Source organism: Pelophylax lessonae, assembly GCF_965119305.1.
Source record: "Pelophylax lessonae genome assembly, chromosome: 5".
NCBI lineage: Eukaryota > Metazoa > Chordata > Amphibia > Anura > Ranidae > Pelophylax > Pelophylax lessonae.
The window spans coordinates 341,350,254-341,372,201 of NC_138772.1; the positions used below are offsets into that span (position 1 = coordinate 341,350,254).

The 21,948-nt window shown below is 39.6% G+C and overlaps 1 protein-coding gene across 2 annotated transcripts in view; it reads right to left on the reverse strand.

The window, feature by feature from the left end:
- Positions 1-21,948, reverse strand: part of ATXN1 (ataxin 1) — a 296,018-nt gene that overhangs the window by 82,492 nt on the left and 191,578 nt on the right. For both annotated transcript variants that reach the window (XM_082257559.1, XM_082257560.1), the window contains one exon: positions 18,238-18,359. The gene's annotated coding sequence lies outside the window, so the exon portion shown is untranslated. The remainder of the gene's footprint in view (positions 1-18,237; positions 18,360-21,948) is intronic.

Genomic DNA, 21,948 nt, shown 5'->3' on the forward strand with positions numbered 1-21,948 from the left:
CAAATGTTTTAAGAATGTTCTGAGCATTTTCTTATAAATTTTCTTTCAGTACTGTTCCGAAGAATTTTCCTTCCAAATTCTATCCATCTATGGCCAGCTTTATCTCATCTCTCTGATATTCTCTCTTTTCTCCCTAACTTGCAGCCTGTGAACATCAACAATGTAAAGCTTCTGTCGGCCTTCCTCTCTAGCTAAGCCAAGACATACAATCAAGGTGCGAGATGCACATGTTTTAATTGAAGAAAGTGACGTTTTTGAGACCATAGAGAGGGGGAGAGTTTCCAATAAAGAAGCAAATGCTTTGAACTTCAGCAAAATGGCAGCCTCCAGCAAGAGGAAACATGAGCAATGCTAGAGGCAATTTAAAGCACAAATAATTTTTTGGTAGCATAATTATTAACGTGGAATAGATGTTCTTTTGTTAAAAAGTTATTCTAATTGTTATCAAACTGTTAGGAGTAAAGTTCTGCTTTAAGTATTGTATAACCAAGAAAAGTTCCAATTTCTTAGACAGGAATTTCTTTTAAAATATTTTTTTTTAAATTAGCAATTGAAATACTACATTTTATAGTATCAGCACAAACAACCATATTGATAATGTCAGAATGGTAGCATTGTGAGACAGAAATATTTTGTGAAGCTGCCATGTTTCAATATTTATAGCAAGAGAAAGGGAAAGTACAACTATTGTGCTTGCTCATAGTTTTTTCTGTACTCTGCAGCTGCCACTAAACGTGTCACTTATGTCAGTGGGCACCTGTTTTCGGGGAAATGGAGTGAGCCCAATAACTTCAACAATTGTGTTCACTCACTCTGTGCCAGCAAGCAATCAGATGTGGACAACTCTGGCCAAGCTAGACATCCAACTATTCACACACATAGTACTGTGGTGAGCAATATCACACCACTTCAAACGCCATATGAACTGTTGCTGTCTTTTACAACTGTATATCGATACACAAAACTGCACCGGTATATTTATTAAAAAGAGAAATAATGTCATGAAGAGAATAGAAAGTCACTCGTATTTTCTCTGAACAGATCTTAGATAATTACCCTGAAGCCTTTCTGATTGCTATGTTACATTTTGCACATTACACATCAAGAATGTATTTCATAGCATGTACTGTGAATAATGTATCATTTCATGGGAAGTACAACAATGAGCTACATTACTAATGTATAGATGTATTCAAATTCATGTGTAGCTTAAAGTATAACTAAAAACTTTTTTTTTAGTTTTGGATAGAGGAGAGATTGATTAGCACCCCATGTCAGGTTTTTATTGTTGTCTGTGCCCCCATTAGGGAGATTCACCCTCTCTGTTTGTCTTGTTTACCATTATCATTGAAATTGAAAGTAAGAGAAAATCCCATATTTTAAGTTGCCTCCAGAAAAGTAATAGAGGGGAAATCGTCCAATGGGGACACTAGTTCTGATGACCTGGGGGTCCCCAAGAGATTCCCTTAATTTGCAGGGGTTTCCTCTGACTTCCTGTTTTGCTATGGGACAGGATGTGAAGGGAAATCTTCCCAATGGGACAAAGATGACAAAAATAATTATTACATGGGTTATAATTATAACTCTTCCTTACTCTAATCAATATGAAAAAAGTTTTACCTATAGTTCAACTTTAACCCAAAAAGTTTTAAGTTTTTTGGATACGGAAAAAGGTTTATAAGGCACTAGTAGGGATATGTTAAAAGCAAATAAAACATACAACATATAACATAATCTTCATAATATGAATCAGATAATTAGGGATCCAAAAAATTGGGAATGACAAACACACAAGATAAAATTATAACAGCCTAACAGAGTGTTATCTCAGACCATGGAGGAAGTCCATTAAAGTTTTTAGAACACATTTGATGGAAGCACCCTTAGAGTGAAGCTGTGGACTCTGTGGGTAAAAGCAGGAACAAAGGGGCGCCAGAGTAAGTGCAGCATACAAAATCAATGATTTAATTAAAATGACAATTGGCAACTCACGAGGTGGTGAAATAGTAAGAGCATTTTCGTATAAAAACGTCTGTCCCAAAGATTCTCCAGACAATCCCGAGGCCGTGGCAGCCTCACATGCACACTGTGTTCCCTGTTGTTGCCTGGATGGAAGCAGTATGTGGCCGGACACCACTGTAAGCAGCGTGGAACGCAAGATGGCGCTGGGCTCCACACTGGTTACGGCAGGGTCGGGCCACATCCTGCTTCCATCCAGGCAACAACAGGGAACACAGCCTGCATGTGAGGCTGCCATGGCCTCGGAACGGTCCGGAGAAGCTTTGGGACAGATGTTTTTATATGAAAATGCTCTTACTATTTCACCATCTCATGAGTTGCCCATTGTCATTTTATACGCTGCACTAAGTCTGGCGTACCCTTTGTTCCCGCTACATTTTTGGATAGATTGATGAAGGATTAGAACACCTGTCATATGTCTACTGCAGTCTGCATCCCCGTTAGGGAGAGACAACCTTTACTATTTGCCCTAGTAATCACTGTCACTGGAGCTGAAAGTTAGAAAGAATCAAAAATATTTAATTGTTGCCAGAATATGCTTAGTAGGGCAATATTCCATTAGGGATATTTGTTCTGGGAGCAACTGTTTATGCAGGCATTTACCTTTTTTAAAGAGATTCGCTCTCAGGTCCTGTCATCCCTACAGCACAATAAGAGTAGGAAAACCTACAAATTGGAACCAGATTGCAAAAATAATCTAACCATTCTCGATTACTCTATCCAAACTGAAAGGAAATATTTTGGCTTTAGATAAAGTAAGGCTTCCCATAGATTAACCATTTTTATTCATTCACAAATTAATTCCTCCATCCACACAAGGAGGGTTGATAGAGGAATTTTCCCCGCTGTGTCACTGTATTTTGACAGTGGGGGAGATTTGATAGAACTGGTGCAGTTGTGGATGGTAGCCAATCAGCTTCTAACTTCAGCTTGTTCAATTAAGTTTTGACAACAAAACCTGGAAGCTGATTGGTTTCTTTTCAGAGCTGCATTTATGCTCACTCAACTTCATCAGAAGTTGATTGTTATGTTGACTTCTATCAAGTGGAAATGGCCATAGATGGATTGAAATTTGGCCAGTCCTTGCTGAACCGGTCACATTTTGAGCCATCTATGGCCAGTTTTAGTGTAATGGTGCATACACCAGTTACAGGCAGTCCCACAAACATCCAACTTGCATCCGACTCATACTTGAAAATTGAGGGAGATAACAGGAAGTGAAAGGAAATCAACCACTAGGAAGGGAAATTCACTCCTGTAAGAGTTATCATGAGAAAAAGGTTTCTCCACTGAAGCTTTATCACCAACCCTGGTTTCCACAACAACCCAAAATTTTGAAAATTCAATTGCCACAGGGACAGAAAGTGAGGTGAAATCTTCTGAACAGGGGCACAGACAGCAAAACAAATGTTAAAGGGGTGTTAACCATTCCCTATGCTAACCAGAAAATCGAAAAATATTTTTTTAGGCTGGAGTTACACTTAACAAATTTTTCAAAACTACAAGAAATGTAATAAGAAATGTAAGAACGCAATCAGGGCAGCTAAAATAGATCACGAAAGGCACATAGAAGAAGAGAGTAAAAAAAAAAAAAAAAAAAAAGAAAAAGGGAAAGCTTTTAAGTGCATTCTTCCCCTCAGTTTTCACGAAGGAAAAAGGGGTTATAGTAACCATGACTCTAGTGTTAATAACACATCACAGAATGTACCCTCATGGCTAACAGAAGCCAGTATCAGAAATAGACTTGAAAAACTTAACACAAATAGGTCACCATGACCAGATGGCTTACACCCAGGGGTCCTTAAGAAAATCATCCAGGTGATTAGCTAGACCATTGTTCTTAATTTTTATAGACCGTTTACTGACTGGAATGGTACCAGCTGAATGGAGAAAAGCCAATGTGGAATTAATATTTAAAAAAGTATTGTGATATATCCCTGGAAACTTTAGGCAAGTCAGCCTAACATCAATAGTCTGTAAGCTACTGAAGGGGATGATAAGGGATTATATAGAGTTTGCTAATTAAAAAAAAGTATCATTAGTAGTAATCAGCATAGCTTCATGAAGGATCATTCTTGCCAGACCAATCTTTTAACATTCTACAAGGAAATGAGCTGCCATCTAGATAATGGAAGGCCTGTGGATATTGTGTACCTGGATTTTGCAAAGGCATTTGTTACAGTTCCCATTAAACATTTTCTTTACAAACTGAGATATTTTGCAATGGACCATAGAGTATGTACCTGGATTGAAAACTGGCTACAGAGGCGGGTCCAAAGGTTGGTGATAAACAGCAATTAATTGGAATGGTCCAGTGTGGTAAGAGGGGTTCCTCAAGGATCTGTCCCAGTACTAATTCTGTTTAATGTATTCATAAATGATATAGAGTTTGATATAAATAGTTTAATCTCAGTGTTTGCTGATGATACAAAGCTAAGAAGGGCAATAACTTCTGTGCAGGTTGTTGAAACCTTACAAAAAGACCTAAATAAAATAATGTGATGGGCAACTACAAGGCAACCAAAGTTTAATGTTGAAAAATGTAAGGTAATGTATTTGGCTGCTAAAAATACTAAAGCAAGTTACTTGCTAGGGGGAGAACCTCTGGGGGAATCCAGGATAGAAAAAGACCTAGGGATCCTAGTAGATAACAGGCTCACCAATGGCATTCAATGCCAAGCTCCTGCAAGCAAAGCCAACAGAATATTAGCATGCATTAAAAAGGGGACTTACTCCAGAGATAAAACGATAATTCTACAAGACTCCGGTCTGGCTGCATCTGGAGTATGCCGTCCAATTCTGGGACCCAGTTCTCAAGAAGGATATGCTGGAACTGGAAAGAGTTCAGAAAAGGGCAACAAAGCTAATAAAGGGACTAGAGGGTCTCAGCTATGGGGAAAGACTACAAGCATTAAATGTATTCTCTCTGGACAAGAGACACTTGAGAGGAGATATGATATCTATATAGAAATATCTTACTGGTGACCTTAGCATAGGGAAAAAAAGTCAGTGAAAAGGAGTTTAAAAAGACATGCGGCCATTCACTAAAATTGGAAGAGAAGCGGTTTAACCTTAAGCTGTGTAGAGGGTTCTTTACTGTTAGAGCGGTAAGGATGTGAAATTCTCTTACACAAGCAGTGGTATTAGCAGGGAGTGTCGATAGTTTCAAAAACGATTAGATGGGCATCTTAACGATCACAACATACAGGGATGTACAATTTACGATTGATAAAAACACACAGATACACACACCTACACAGTTTAAACTGGATGGACTGGTGCCTTTTTTCAGCCTTATCGACTATGTAACTACTGTATGTAAACTGTTCCAACTTACATACAAATTCAACTTAAGAACTAACCTACAGAACCTTGTTAGTAACCCGGGGACTGTCTGTATTGAACACATGGGCAACATCTAAAACAGCCTAGTTTTCCAAACACTAGCAAGTGAAACTGATTGTGAATATCCACCTGGATATTGAACTAGTGAATTTGAATGCTGACAGAATGACATGTCATGGCCACATCTTCTCACATACATTGTGCAAATACTAAGGGCCTGTGCACATGGCCATTGCTTTTCTGTATTTACAATGTGTTTGAAACACACGTTAAATTATAGTTTTGAGGCTGTGTTTAACCTGCTTTGCAATGTATCTCATTTCTTTAGGCATAGCAGGTGTTTTTGAGGTGTGTCTGCATAAGCCCTTAGCCTGAGTTCACACTGGGGCAACATGTCAGGCGACTTATCCGCCTGACAAGTCATGCTCCATTCAGTGCAATGGAATCGTTCTAATAGGAGCAACTCAAGTCGCTCCGACTTAGAAAAAAGGTTCCTGCACTACTTTGGGGATGACTTGCATTGACTTCTATTAGAGAAGTCGTTTGCAAGCCCCGCTGAAGTCGCGCTGCACAGGCGGCTTCAGAGTCGGGAGACTTTGAAGCCGCCCCCAGTGTGAACGCAGACTTACTGTCTCCATTACTGTCTTGTCTACCAACAATAAATAAATTAAATAAACAGTGAGTTCAATTCCTGAATAAGTTTAAATGCGTGTGCATTAAATTAGATCTAAACCCAATCACTACTCTGGTATACGCTTTATTGTGGTAATTTTCAAAAGTTGTTTTCAATGTTATTAAATATGCAGTTTTTGCTACAGGCTAACCTCCTGGTTCTGGCACTTCCTGTTATAGGGTGACAACTGTTTCTTACACTGTCAGTATGCGCCCCTGCTGGAGATTTCAAGTGATCGTACAGACACACATTGCATGATTAATGCAGACAGGAAGTTGCTGAAAGGAACTGGTGGAGATCAGCAAAGCAGGGATACTAAAAAAGGATTTTAAAAAGTTGAAAAAAGTATTTTGTGGGAAACAAAAAAAAAACATGGCAGTTGTTTATGATACACCATGCTTTAGAAAACTAAATTGTATCCAGTTAGGTTTTACATCTAATTTAAATAGAGAAATCATGTAACATTATTAGACACTTAGATCTATAAAGGTCTTATAAGATTGCATATCACTGCAGTTTTATCTAGAAGGAATGAAATCTGTATGTTTTATGCTGTTTATGCTCTTTGAAGTTGCTTTATTTACCCTGCATGCAGGAAAATATATGCTGTGAGCTATGCATAGGAACATTTTAAAAATACACAATGTGTAGGAGTCTTGGAAGTACTTTCCTTTTCCATAAAATATGTGTTTGCATAATGGAAACTTTAGAAGTAACTACTACAAGCCCTGTAAATGCTTTGTTTTTACTAGTGGCTTTATAATCAGCAATTGTGGTGCTTTATTGTTTCATTCAGCATTCCACTGATTCATCACATGGAGTATTTTTTTTTTAAAGCCAGCTCTGAATAAAGGTTTCGTATAGTAAGAAAAGATCAAAGAAAACCAAATGCACATGCTGCTTTGATTTATAATGTAAGACTGCCCAATACATTTTCAGATGTTTCATCAGTTTGCGGTCTGATTAACTTACTATTAAAGCCAAGGGAATGTTTAGCTGAGATAGACAGAACTTAAAACTATCAATTCTAAATAGACCAAGCTAAACATCTGACCTACCAAGTACTTAAAAAAAAAATCCTCAGACTGGTATTTAAATATATATATGTGTGTAAAAATACCTAAAAAGTCAACAGCCAAGTGCCAACACAATGTTTTGGATGGAAGGTAGCGAAAGAAAAATAAATTAATATGATGTAGGTCTGTTTCAATAAAAAAAAAATATATATATATATATATATATATATATATATATATATATATATATATATATATATTTTTTTTTTTTTTTTTTTATTTTACTTCTCATAAATATCCATAAACCATAAACTCAATCTGTGTGGTAAATGGGCCAACACGAGTTAGCAAATGTGGACTTATTATTCATCTTTTAAAAAAGAGATGGTTTCATTTTTTCTGACCTATAGAGATTATTTTTGAGACTTTCTATGGGATTTACAAAACATATTTAATACTGAATGAAAAAAAATATATATTTTTTTTGTAATACAGAAGTTAAAGTGGGTTAAAGACCTTTCCTTGTATACTGGTGCGCAGTCATGTTGAAACAGAAAGGGCCAACCCCAACCTGTTCCCACGATGTTGGGAGCATGAAATTGTTCGAATTGTCTTGGTATGCTGACGCCTTAAGAGTTCCATTCACTGGAACTAAGGGGCCAAGTCCAACCCCTGAAAAACAACCCCACACCATAATCCCCCCTCCACTAAATGATTTGGGCCAGTGCACAAAGCAAGATCCATAAAGACATGGATGAGTGAGTTTGGAGTGGAGGAACTTGACTGGCCTGCACAGAGTCCTGACCTCAATCCAATAGAACACATTTGGGATGAATAAGAGCACAGACTGCGAGCCAGGCCTACTTTCCAACATCAGTGCCTGACCTCAGAAATGCGCTTCTGGAATAATGGTCAAACATTCCTATAGACACACTCCTAAACCTTGTGGACAGCCTTCCTAGAAAAGTTGAAGCTGTTATATCTGGGTGGGCCAACTCAATATTGAACCCTACGGACTAAAGCTGGATACACACTGCACAACTTTTGTTGTTAGATTTCCTTTAGATTTACCTTCAACTATGTAGTGCAGGGCCCTGCCTGATTGCATACAAATTGAAAGTGTTTAGATTGGACCTCATATCATATGGTTTTGGTAAATCTAAATGAAAAAAGCTAAAGAAAATTGTGTATTGTGCATCCAGCTTGAGCCTGGGATGCCAATAAAGTTCATGTGCGTGTAAAGGCAGGTGTCCCAATACTTTTGGTATTACAGTATATGTTCTCTAACAAACACAGAAATTTAAAATCATGTGACTCTAATTGGACACAGATAGTCTCCATTCAAACTTCTGAAGACAAATGCCTGCATCAGATCCTATAGGAATGGGCAGTGTTGGGGGTAACGAGTTACAAAGTAACGGATTACAGTAACTACATTACTTTTTTTGGTAACGAAGTAACGTAACTAGTTACAATACTAATATTGGTAACTACATTACTTTACTAGGCTATAGGAGGTAACTACACTACTTTACTAGGCTATAGGAACACGCTTTCCTGCGTTACCCAAGCCGTGCGATACAATCGTTATTTCGAAGAATAGAGAGGGATGAAGTTTATGACTTTTTGTTGCACTTTATGTTTTATTCTGTTTTTTCAGGTTTTGTTCTCATGTTTCCCAAAGCCTGTGTTTACACAATAAACTCTATGCAGAAAGAGTGCCATGTATCTTCTTCTACACGGTCAATTAAGAAAGAGGATAGTAAAGTAATAAGTAGTGAAGTTACTTTTCAAATGCAGTAACTAGTAAAGAAATCTCGTTACAATTTACAGAAGTAACTAGTAACTAGTTACATTTTTTGAGTAACTACCCCAACACTGGGAATGGGGTTAAATACATAGTTGAATATGTTTATAGATCAGTAATATAAAATCCTAATTTAACATATTTTAAAGTGGAGTTCCACCCTTAAAAGTCATTTTTTCACCATCTGCTTGCTCTCTGTCACCTGAAAAATAAATGGACAACCCCGATTTTTTTTTTTATTTACTTACCTTGTTTTAGAAGAAAATATACTCACCTTACTTCCTCTTCCTCTCTTTTTGGCCATGGCCTGCACCGTCACTTCCTGCTCGCATTGATTCCTGGGAGCTGAACGTCATCGCTCCCAGGAATCAATGCGCCTGCACCGGCCCCGCTCGTCATGTCCGGTGCAGGCACGGTATTCACTGCTAAACAGCTTCTGGGCATGCCCAGAAGCTGTGCAGGAATGACGTGCCTGCACCGGACATGACGAGCGGGGCCGGTGCAGGGCATTCTGGGACGAAGAGGACACAGAAGAGGATGCCGAAGAGGACGGGCTGGCTTCAGCTGCCCACACCTGAGATGGCAGCGCTGGACAAGACATTTTCAAGGTAAGTATTTCTTCTAAAACGTAAGTGCGACCCGGGACAGTTCGGAGGCTATCCATTGTGGAATGCACTAGCCCTGACTGTCCCCGGGGGTATTTTTATTAAAAACTTTCCGAGGGTGGAACTTTGCTTTAAGTCTAGGTTGTAACGTTTCAAAATGATAAAGTATGCAAGGGACTGAATAGCTTTTTTAAAACCATTTCCAGCTCAGCTACAATGAACAAATACCAGTCCCACTTTCAAATGGTAAAGACAATTGAGAGCACTGTTAGTATTATTATTATATAGGATTTATATATCGCCAACAGTTTGTGCAGCGCTTTACAACATGAGGGCAAACAGTACAGTTACAATACAATTCAATATAGGAGGAATCATTAGAGCGTACAGTCTAAAAGTTCAAATTACCTATTTAACCAGGAGAACCCTTCCATGGAGTAGTTCTTTAGCTGCTAAAAACATAAAAGAAACAAAGAAAATGTTCCCTCTCCTTTTGCCTGGTGACAATTGTCACTGGGAAAGAAAGTAGGAGAAAATCCAATATTTCGAATTGTTACCAAAACAGATATAGGGGACAAATCTTCCAATGAGGAAATTTGTTCCAGTGATGAGTTTCTCAATCCAAAATTTTAGAAAGTTTTGGTTTTAGTTATGCTTTGTTCAACATCGTCTCCACATCCAAGCAGGCCCCTATGCATTTGTTCAAGTCATTTATGCTATCATAATGAGATTTTAGTTGCTAGATAAATCCACACCCAATAAAAGTAAAGTATTATTAAAATGAGATCAAGGAGCCAAAAAAGATTAAAAAATATGTAACATAACCTTCAAGATGTCAAGCTTCTCTGCATGACATCCGATCCTTAGAAGATTCATAGTTGACTTCATGATCTAGATTTTATTTTAGAAAAATGTCTTTGTAAAATGCTACATAGTAGATTAGCCTTCTTATATAACACCTTCCAAAGTCTGAAAGAAATACGTGTTAAACTGCTGTGTTTTATATTTGCTCAGCCAGGCAGTCATTTAGCATTCTATTGTTACAGGCTAATTTTAAACTAGTGAAACCTCAGATTCCATTCTTGGGTTAGTGCCCAAGCAACACATTCTTATTTCCAGATATTTAAGACTATGCAAATACTTTTTGAAGAAACGGATTAACTGACGGAACTCTGGATTAAGCAAACAGCCACAGTTGTGCAAAGTCGCTGAATAGCCCATATATTATTTTATTTGATTAAAATTCAAATAGTATTTAGTAATACTATCAGCAACTACCCATTATTTCTTTATACTAATATCTAATGTATCCACTTGGCATAATATATAAAATCATTATAATCATTTTGTAAATCAGTTATATTTTGTGTAACAGAAGACACAGATAGACAAACAGAAATCGGTCCAGACTTTTAATCTACTTCCATAAATCAGAATTTGAGTGTGCAAATGGACCTCAAATGAATTTCTGTAAAGAAGTTAGTAAAAGCATGTGTAGTACTACTCCCTTGGGAGCTGCTTGAAGTGGATTCCCCTGGGTTACCCATAGCAACAACTTATGAATTCTTAGTACTTTAAGTGTTTGGCTCAGTCAGGAAACAGTCCAGGGGATTTGGCTTTTATTGTTTTTATTTTAGAACTTGGGATGGGAGAAGGGATGAGTGGGATACTCCAACTGGAGGACTTCAAGCTGAATTGAGTGCGGCAAGGCCACTGCTTCACCTTGCCACTGAAGTGAAGTATTTGCTAAGCGAACTATGTAGTGAATTACTCTTCAGGGCCCCACTTGGCACTCCCTTTACTCTTACTCTTCAGGGTTCTACTTGGCACCATCTTTAATCTTAATAACTGTGTGAGCTGACCTTCTGCCCTCTGACTTCACTGGAGTGGTCCCACTTCCTGGGCAGACCCCTTGGCAAGCCCCCTGGTACTCATGGACACTGTTTTCCCAGTTGACTCTGCCTGCACCTCCACCGTCAGCTTTCCAGGACCCTCAAGGCTCAGTTTCATACCTGGCTCACTGGGCCGACTGCCTGTGACCACCTTCCTCAGACAGCAGGAGGAGAGACAGCCGTCACCCTCCTCTTGGGACTCTGCTTCCCGCCAAAGACGACCTGTCACATGTGCCCTTGGCTTTTATGATCAATCCCAGGATGCACTGCAGTTGTGCCCTCCCACTGGGACTGTCACAAAAGCCTGTGTGTCACTGGCTGGGTTTCCTCCACTGTCCAACAGGCTCCCCTATTGGATACAGTGGGGACACTCCCTCAGACCAAGTGAATCACACATGGACACATGCAACAGGCAAAACTAATAGATCAGGCTCCCCTGATAAGCAGATGGAGCATAACAATGCTTTTAACATAGCAACTATGTAGGAGGGTGCTACAAATGATTTCAAACAGGAGGTGTGAAGAGAAATAAGAAATCATAATGGTCAAATAGTATGTAAATGATGTATAAACTACTACCATACAATTTCTTTTAAATCCTACCTGTGGCATTATGGTAGTCATGGACAAAGCCATGATATGAATCTCCATGCTCATAGATCACACTGAGAATTACATCTGATTTTTAGAATGACTGATCTCTGCTCCAGCAAGAATGCAGAGACAACACAAGTATTACTCATTCCTTTTTTGTGGAATGAGGTGGACCTGATGCTCAAGAGTTCTGGCAAGTGTTCCAAATCCTAAACACCTAACATGACACTATCATAAGGGAAATAAAGTGGCTGCCATTGCTGATCTCCTAAAGAAAAAGTCGCCTTGCTGTGCTTTACATTTGTTACCCCAACACTTCATTTTCCTGATATGTGCCTGCTGTACCATGTGCTTGTATGGGAAGGTATCCTGTTCTCTTTGTATTGCTTCCATTATGTGAAATCCCTGGTGCTCCTGCCAGTCTGCTTGCTTTCCATTTAAACACTGACCACACTAAACAGGAGAGCACACCATGGTCAGTTCACTAGCTATGCTAGGAACTTAGTGTACTCCCCTCCAATGATCAGATTTGTCCTGACACGTACCCGCTTCACAGCAATTCACTGGGAAGCGCAGTGTGCTGTTGCTTCTCCTCCCCCCAGCTCTTATGCAGCTGAGAACAGAGGGAATGTGATCACTTATAAAAAAAAAAAAAAGGGGGATGAAAGGTATTTATTAAGTTTTTTATATCTATACAAAAAATGTTTTTCATTTCTATGTTAAACTGAATGGGTTGTTTTACAAGGTGATCGTTTACAATCACTTTAAGTATTTTTGGGTTACAGACTCAGAACTGGCATGCTGCAAATCAGTGTCTAAAGTGTCCGTATTACTTACATATGCATCCTTGTTCCTGGTCAAGTCACAGAAATCTTCAGCATAATAGCCAGGTAACTAGCATTCTCAAAAGGAAAGTTCAGCAATGGCAGCCTTCATGATTCTCACATGATAGATTTCCTTTTAAGAAAAATTGATGCCTAATCTACATGGTTACATAAAATGACTAAATACAAATCTGCAGTGGCATAGAACAGCCTGTAATAAAAGTAAAAAATCATGCACAGTTTCAGCTTCATTACAAATATCAAACTGCGGGATAACCACCTAACCCAGTTATAAACAAAGACATTAATATCATTTTAAGACACAGTTTAGACTGCAGGGGTATGACAAATGTGGGTCATTAAAAGTTTTAATGCAAGCTTAATATGTTAAAGGCTGTGAGTACTAATAGCACGTTCTTTAAGGAACTTTATTCTAACGAAGCAAGTTTTCTTTTTGGAAAAGGGAAATAAGCAGTTTTGTTCTTTATGTAATGTTATTACTTGGCTAAGTAGCACAGGTTTCCATGTGGCAAGTGAGAGAGCAGAGAGAAAGAAGAGGAGCTATGCGGCAACCATAGGATGTGCATAGTTGCCAACATTTGAAAAAAATTTCCAGAGACACTTTGCAGCACAGCTATCAATTACTTACCACACCCACTTCCCCGAAGCTCCGCCCACTCCACATAATTAATCTCCGCCTACTTATCAGATTATAGGGTCTACATCATAAAGAGAGAATTACAGGAAATTGAAAAGGGAATTGAAAACTTAAGGCCAAAAGTAGCAGAGTTGGAATAATTCTCCCATTCAGCTGCACTACTTCTGCCTAAAGTTTAAAATTCTCATCACAATTCCCTGCAATTCTAAAGTGTGAAATGTGCTCAGGTGTGACCATAGAAAAAATGTAATATGGAAATATAAATAAAGTGCAAGGTGTAAATAAGTATGATTATACTATCTGGTATAATTAGGTTTTATCGTACTTATTTACACCTAATACTTTATTTAGATTTACATATTCCATTTTTTCTATGGTCAGACCTGAGCACATTTCACACTTTATTCACCTGTCTTTGAATTCAGCCCTCTGTAGGGGGATAATTTTCATTTACATAAAACAATGTAGCATCCTTTCCTTCCTAACACATTACCCAGTCCATACCAGTATAGATCCTAACACATTACCCAGTCCATACCAGTATAGATTTTAACACATTACCCAGTCCATACCAGTACAGATCCTAACACATTACCCAGTCCATACCAATATAGATCCTAACACATTACCCAGTCCATACCAGTATAGATTTTAACAGATTACCCAGTCCATACCAGTACGGATCCTAACACATTACCCAGTCCATACCAGTACAGATCCTAACACATTACCCAGTCCATACCAGTATAGATCCTAACACATTACCCAGTCCATACCAGTATAGATCCTAACACATTACCCAGTCCATACCAGTATAGATCCTAACACATTACCCAGTCCATACCGGTATAGATCCTAACACATTCCCCAGTCCATACCAATATAGATCCTAACACATTCCCCAGTCCATACCAGTATAGATCCTAACACATTACCCAGTCCATACCATCCTAACACATTACAGAGTCCATACCAGTATAGTCCATACCAGTATAGATCCTAACACATTACCCAGTCCATATTATCCTATCACATACCAAGTCCATACCAGTATAGATATCCAGCATGAGATTTTTCCCATTGAGGATTGAGGTCTGTTTTCATTTTTTGAGCAATATATATATATATATATATGCACACACATACACATACACGGATATGTACACACATTTATCTAGAGCTAGAAAACTATATATATGTATCAATTAACAGGTGTATAAATTATATCTATAAAAAAACATTATTGATAGTAGTAATTAATGGAGTGTGAGGCCTCCAGCTTGTCGGAAGGTGCTCTGCCTCCCCCTGCTGGCGGATTTTGGAAAGTGCACCATGCTGACACCCTGCCTTCGGTGACACATTAAATTTGGGACAGGCGGGAAGAGTGAGCGGGCACAGAGAGAGAGACAACCTGCTGCCAGAACTACAACTCCTAGCTGGGGTGAGAGTGACACTGTGTGGCACAAGATTAAAAAAAATCTTACATTGTGACTTACATTGTCCCTGATTAACAGGGACACTGTAAAATGCCCGGGACAGGCTCCTATTTGCCGTGATTGTCCCGGGAAAAACGGGACAGTTGGCAGGTATGGATGTGTGCACGGGGTGTGTCGGATGTGCCTGGGCACACCCTAACTATCCTGTTTGCATTAACATTATTGCTGTGTAGGGAGATGGGAAAGAACTCCAACTGAGTGACTCTGCTTTAGGCTACGTTCACATCTAGGCGTTGATATTTTATAGGCGTTTTACAGGCATTTTACAGGCGTTTTTTATAGGTGCTTTTCCAAGCGTTTTACAGGCGTTTTTATATGTGTTTTGTGCAGGTGTTTGGAGGAAGGCATTGACATCTAACAAAAACGCCTGTAATCTGCCCAAAAAGAAGCTCATGTACTTTTTGGAGTGTCAGGCGTTTTGCTCAAGGCGTCGGAACGCTCAGATGTGAACAGGCCAGGGGCCATTGAAATTAATAGGATTTGTCTTGTTGGGCGTTTTTTGAGCTGATCGTTAGAGCTGAAAAACGCCCCAAAACGCCTACATGTGAACGTAGCCTAAAGGAGAAGTGTGGAAGCATTTCTCTCTCACTGGTGGGTTCCCCAAGGAAGACTGTATGTGTATATACAGTATATTTATGTTTGAGCTTTGGTGTGCACACCCTAATGCAATAAGCTGCGTACACCTTTGGCAGCAACATGTCCTGGGCAGGGCCTATGACATAGGAAACACTTGATACATAGTTTTAGATCCCTTATATACACACAGAAGTACACAACTCAACCCACAGTGGCAGAACTGAAAAGTCATCTTATGTTTCTGGGCACGTCTTGCAAGTTTATGTTGTGACTCCCGTTACCCACTTCTGTCAGAGTGCAGCTTCAGGAGATACACACCCACAATATCCACTACTACTGGATACCATATCCTCCAGATAACAGGGATTGCACTGCAATTAACCTGTTATTATGGAGTCATAATAGAGGCCCCTACACCAAAGATTGTACACGGTAAAAAAGACTACACATTACATAATATGTCAAGGCAGAGAAAAATAAATAATAAAAAAAATAAAAAAAAGGTCGGCATTCGGCCTGTGTGTATTCCAGCTGGTCAGACAGAAGCCAGCTGTGCATGCTGGAAAACCAGCAGCTGATCGGAGTGTTCTGTTGGGGAGGTCGTCCTCCTGTCAGAACACAACAGTTCAGCGGTGGAGATCTGAAGTTAGTACAACGGCTCTGAATAGAGCTGACAGTGAAAGAAAAAACTAATAGTGTGGACCAGATGTCACAAAACAACACTGAAGGCAGTATAACATTATTTTGCTTGCATTGGTGAGTGTTCATTGCTCAGCCCTGGTCATGTGACCATGCAGGTCAATGAGATCAGCATGGTCACATGGCCAGAGCTAAACAATGAGAAAGAAGCCTCAAAAGTATTCTCATTAGCCTGTGCAGTCAGATGATCAGCACTAACCAATCACAGCAATCTCTGACCAATTACTTGCATTATGCTGTTACATAGCCTCCAGAGCTGTATAATAAAAATGTCTTAAAGTGCCGAATTGTTATGGCGGTGAAAGATGGGGATCATATAAGGTACATGCAGCAGGAACCAGAGGGGTGGAAAAGGTGTTGTGAGTTAGTACACCTCTTCATCTTTTGTGAAAGGTGAACTAAACCTTTAATGCTTCTGTATGACACTCCAAGAAAGTAGCAAATCCCACAACTATGTGATGCACAAGCCTTGTGAGAGCAATAAAAAACGTCCTTTACCTCCCCTGACTGAGCCAAATCCTCCTTCATTTGTGTGTCAGATAAGACTGCAGAATGCAGTGGGACATTTTCAGCCATAAAGGCAGTGGCGTCAATCCAGAAAGTAGTAGGCAGTACTAGGTGTGGTCAGGTGCCAACTGACAAGCTGTAGACCTGTGAATCAGTAGTGACACTGCTGATAGCTATGACCCCCCCCCCCCGACATTTTTTCAGCCCACTGTAGTGCAATCAGCTTACATGAGAGTGGCAACTCAAAGCTCTGAATTCAGGAGCAGTGCAGCATCGTTGCCATCATCGAAGGAAGGTCCATTAGGTTCGGTTCCCACTAGCCCAACTCCAAAGTCGTGTGACTTTCAGTGCAACTTTGGAGTCCGACTTTGATGTGACTTTTTACAATATGTGGCATTGAAGTCATATCAAAATCGGACCAAAGTAGTGGAGGAACCTTTTGTAAAGTCAGACAGACTTGTGTAGTATCAGTTAACCTCCCTGGCGGTATGATTATGTCAGGAATTATGTACAAAAGCGGTACAATTTTTTTCATGGAAATTTGGCGTTATGTATTATAGGCCTACAATTCTTAGTAATTACTGACTTAAACCAAAACAAGACTCTAGTAGACATCCCAGATGTGATAAATTTGAAACACAAACGCATGAATTATAATCTAATCAATAATATAATTTTATTATATAATATATAATATATATAATAAAATTATATTATTGATTAGATTATAATTCATGCGTTATATATATATGTGTGTGTATGTATATATATATATATATACATATATATATACATATATATATATATATATATATATACACACACACATATATATATATATATATATATATATATATATATACACATATATATATATAATATAAATGTGTTATGTGTTTGTGTTTGGTGCAACGTTTGAATTTCCCTCCCAGTTCCGCTCCCATGCAGCATTGCTGCTGCAGGGAATGGAACTAGGTAGTCATCACACCGATGGACGAGCGGCGGGGATCTCGGCTGGCGGTCACAGCAATGAGAGATCATCGCTGGATCGCCAGGAGAAGGTAAGAGACACCGCTGCGCTATCTGCACATCTACCCCGAGCGTGACTCGGGGATACCGATCCTAGACTAAAAAATCCACCCCGAGTCACGCTCGGGGATACCGCCAGGGAGATTAAGACAACTCGCATAGGGAAGCATTGAATTTCACATGTCATCCAACTTGGGGTCTCACAAGTCGGATCCTATGTCCCATCAGTGTGAACCGAGCCTTAGGTGGAGTTCACCAGCAGGCTCAACAAGTATTTGTGGGACTTTGCAGTTGGACTAAGTAAAAACTTCAAGTGCAGTAATGATGGGCGCCCCATCTTCACCAATATAATCGCATTCTCTGCAGGTAAGTTTTTGGATCGCTGTGCAAAACCTTGTTCTGTGTACATGTTCCCATCTAACACCATAATACCGAAAACAAGTAATAAATTCTTAGTGATGCTCATACAAGAAGAAAACATGACCCAGCCCACTTACAACATTCACTGAGGCTGGTCTGTCTTCTGTTTCATAAGCGGTCCACCCCAGAGCCAGTAGAAGAAATGGTTAATTCGCTTGCAGCAGTTTCCAGCGCTCCCTTTATTCACATAAATAAATACCTAAACAAAGAAAACAAAAGAGGAGATAACTGCATTTAATTGCTTAACATATTAGCAGCAGACTCCAACTGATTGCTGGACCAAATGCATTTTAATGAGAGTTGTGAATGCAGGACCTAATGTGCAGTTCACAGCCATATGAAATCCATCAGTGAAAGCAGAGGGATAATACACAGAGAGGGCCCTCTTATACAGCGCCTTTTATTCTAAAACAGCACATTGTGTACCCAACAGCATGCAGCATAAGCTTTTCATTACCACATCTTTCACTGCTTATTTCTCATTAAAATTATACCAGGACACACAGGATTAAAAAACATTTTTATTAATTGTAGTTCAAAAATCAATGCTAATTATTGTTTAGTGGTTAATTTAATTCCTCACTACCAAAAAAAGCAGACTCAGAGGACACAATCCTGCCTATATATTGTCACAATTAGAATTTTCTCAAAGAGATATTGAAAAAAGAAATAGTGCGTTAGGGTCCTTTCACGCGGACTTTCTGCCCGGCGGACTCCATTTTGCTCAGCGGGGATCGATCTGCCGATCCCTGCTGAGTAGGCAGATGACTGGTTCGTCTCCGCTCTCCTTGCTGAGACGGACCTGTCGGATCCCTGCTCTCCTCTATGGGAGATTGGATGAAAACAGACTTCCTGTCCAATTTCATCCGATCCGATCCTCCAGACGGATGGAAAATAGGGTTTGCATCCCTCTGGATTTCAGGAACAGGATCAGGTAGCAGCGGGTGTCAGCGGAGATGTCACCACTGACATCTGCTGCCCCATAGGGATGCATGGATCATCCGATCAGGTCCACCTGAAAAACTGACAGGTAGAACTGATCGGAAAGCCTGTGTGAAAGGGGCCCTACAGATTTCTTTCCTATAGGTGAGAGTTTTTAAGGGCTATTAGGTCACCAAGGCAGCTGTCATTGACCAGGAGCTGAAAAATGCCTACAGATGTGCCTTACAAACACAAATACACTCATGTCAGTTTACTGGATATCAATTTATAATTTTATTTTTGTATATGTACCATGCTTGGTTGTGGTAACAAACAGCATAGCTTTACCCGATCATGCAAATACTAAGAGGTCATGTAGTGCAATGGTGAGTTACATGACAAATTCATAGTTTTAATATACACTATATTGTCAAAAGTATTGCGACGCCTGCCTTTACACGCTCATTACCTTTCATTGCATCCCAGTTTTAGTCCATAGGGTTTAATATTGAGTTGGTTCACCCTTTGCAGCTATAACAGCTTCACAGCTTCAACCCATCTGGGAAGGCTGTCCACAAGGATTAGAAGTGTGTCTATGGGAATGTTTGACCATTTTTCCAGTAGCGCATTTGTGAGGTCAGGCACTAATGTGGACAAGAAGGCCTGGCTTGCAGTCTCTAATTCTTTCCAAAGGTGTTCTATCGGTTGAGATCAGGACTCTGTGCAGGCCAGTCAAGTTCCTCCACCCCAAACTCGCTCATCCATTTCTTCATGGACCTTGCTTTATGCACTGGTTCAAATCATTTGGTGTAAGCGCTTATTATAGTGTGGGGTTGTTTTTCAGGGGTTGGGCTTGACCCCTTAGTTCCAGTGAAGGGAACGCTTAAGGCGTCAGCATACAAAGACATTTTGGGCAATTTCATGCTCCCAACTTTGTGGGAGTAGTTTGGGGATGGCCCCTTCTTGTTCCAACATGACTGCGCACCAGTGCACAAAGCAAGGTCCACAAAGACAAGAATGTGCAAGTGTGGGATGGAGGAACTTTGACTTCCTCAACCCGATAGAACACCTTTGGAATGAATTAGAGCAGAGACTGCAAGTCAGACCTTCTTATACACATCAGTGCCTGACCTCTCAAATGTGCTTTTGGAAGAATGGTGAAACATTCCCATAGACACACTCCTAAATCTTGTGGACAGCCTTCCCAGAAGAGTTGAAGCGGTTATAGCTGCAAAGGGTGGGCCAATTCAACATTGAACCCTACAGACTAAGACAATTAAAGTTCATGTGCGTGTAAAGGCAGGCGTTCCAATACTTTTGATAATATTGTGCATATTAATATTATGGTTTGTAAAGTAGAGAAATTAGCTTTGGAAACCTCCAGGGGCATTGCTGGGGTTCTAAATGTTCATTGCTAGAGTTCTAAAGCTCTGTGTGTACTGATAGGCACCAGATTGATATGTCATATTAGTGTCTGGTTAAAGCTTGTAAGAGGATTTTTCATCCTAGTCCGACTGTCCTATGAGGCTGCAGGGCCCCTGACCCTTTGTCTGGACAGTGCTGATTGGTCCTGTTCCGATCACATGCACCCTCCCAAGAAAAAAAAACTCTCTAGCAATACACACCAAACTGAGCATGTGCAGAGTGACTCCAAAGGCTCTTTCTTATCAGGAGATGGTTAGGGGACAGTGAAAGAAGGGGGAGAATCAGAGGAGAAAGGATACAACAGCCTTTTTACACAATGCAGAGGATTAACCCCTTAGGTTCCACAGTGAGTATAACAAGCATTATTTACTGCATATACACACTGATTTCACTGTTGTGGGTTTAGGAACACTTTAAGGAGGCTCTACAACCTGCCCCCGGGAAGAATGTGCCCTGGGCTTACCCACTTGAAGACCAGGTCTTTTCTGACACTTTTTGTTTACAAGTAAAAATCAATATTTTTTGCTAGAAAATTACATAGAACCAAAAAAATGGCAGTGACGAAAATTCTCCATAGAGGTGATTGAAGATGAGAGATGCACTGGAGAGTGTGAGTACCCCATTCCCCGGCCTGTAAAAGCAATCCAGTGGCTAATTAGCTGCTAGGTTTTCCTTTGTAGAGGATCGCCACCTGAAGAAAACTATACCAGGGGCATGGACGATACTGTAGCTGCAGCCATAACCCCATTATAAGCACTTGAAGTCAATCACATACATGTACATGACTTGTTGGCAAGTGGTTACAGGAAGAGGGTTCAAAGACATTGGGCATCCTTCAACCCCGAAGGGGAATGGATCTTACTGGATATAGGGTAAGTATTGCATTGAGGGCAGATTTTCTATTTTTTTTATTTTATTAAAAAAAAAAAAAACTAAAGCTAGAGTTGTGTTTCAACACTTGTTTCTATATTTGTTTGTCTGTTTACTCGTCCAGGTTCTAAAATTGAGAATAATAATACAGTTTTCAGTTATAGTAAATGCAAAGTGTTTTAAGGTAAATGTCCAGCCAAAACGTTCTTCTTTAATCTTAGAGTAGGGGAAATGCTGGGTTTTTACTGTTATCTAGGGCTTCGTTAAAGAGATTTTACCTCATTTACTTTGACGGTGACAACGATTTCCCCAAACTAAAAGCAAGAGAAAGTCTTTAATAGGGCCTCCAAAGGCAATAAAAAGCAGTTCTAGCATTCTTGTTATTGCCTTATTTCCTTGGAGCAATTTTCCTTTACTTCTTGCCTGGTGAAACTGTTTTCACTGAGAAAATAAACAAGGGGAAATCTCTCCAGAGAATTGGATAGCAAAAAAACTCTATCCAAAATATAATTAAAAAAAAAAAGTTTTGTATGGACCTACACTTGACTAAAAACCATTACAGCATATCGTTA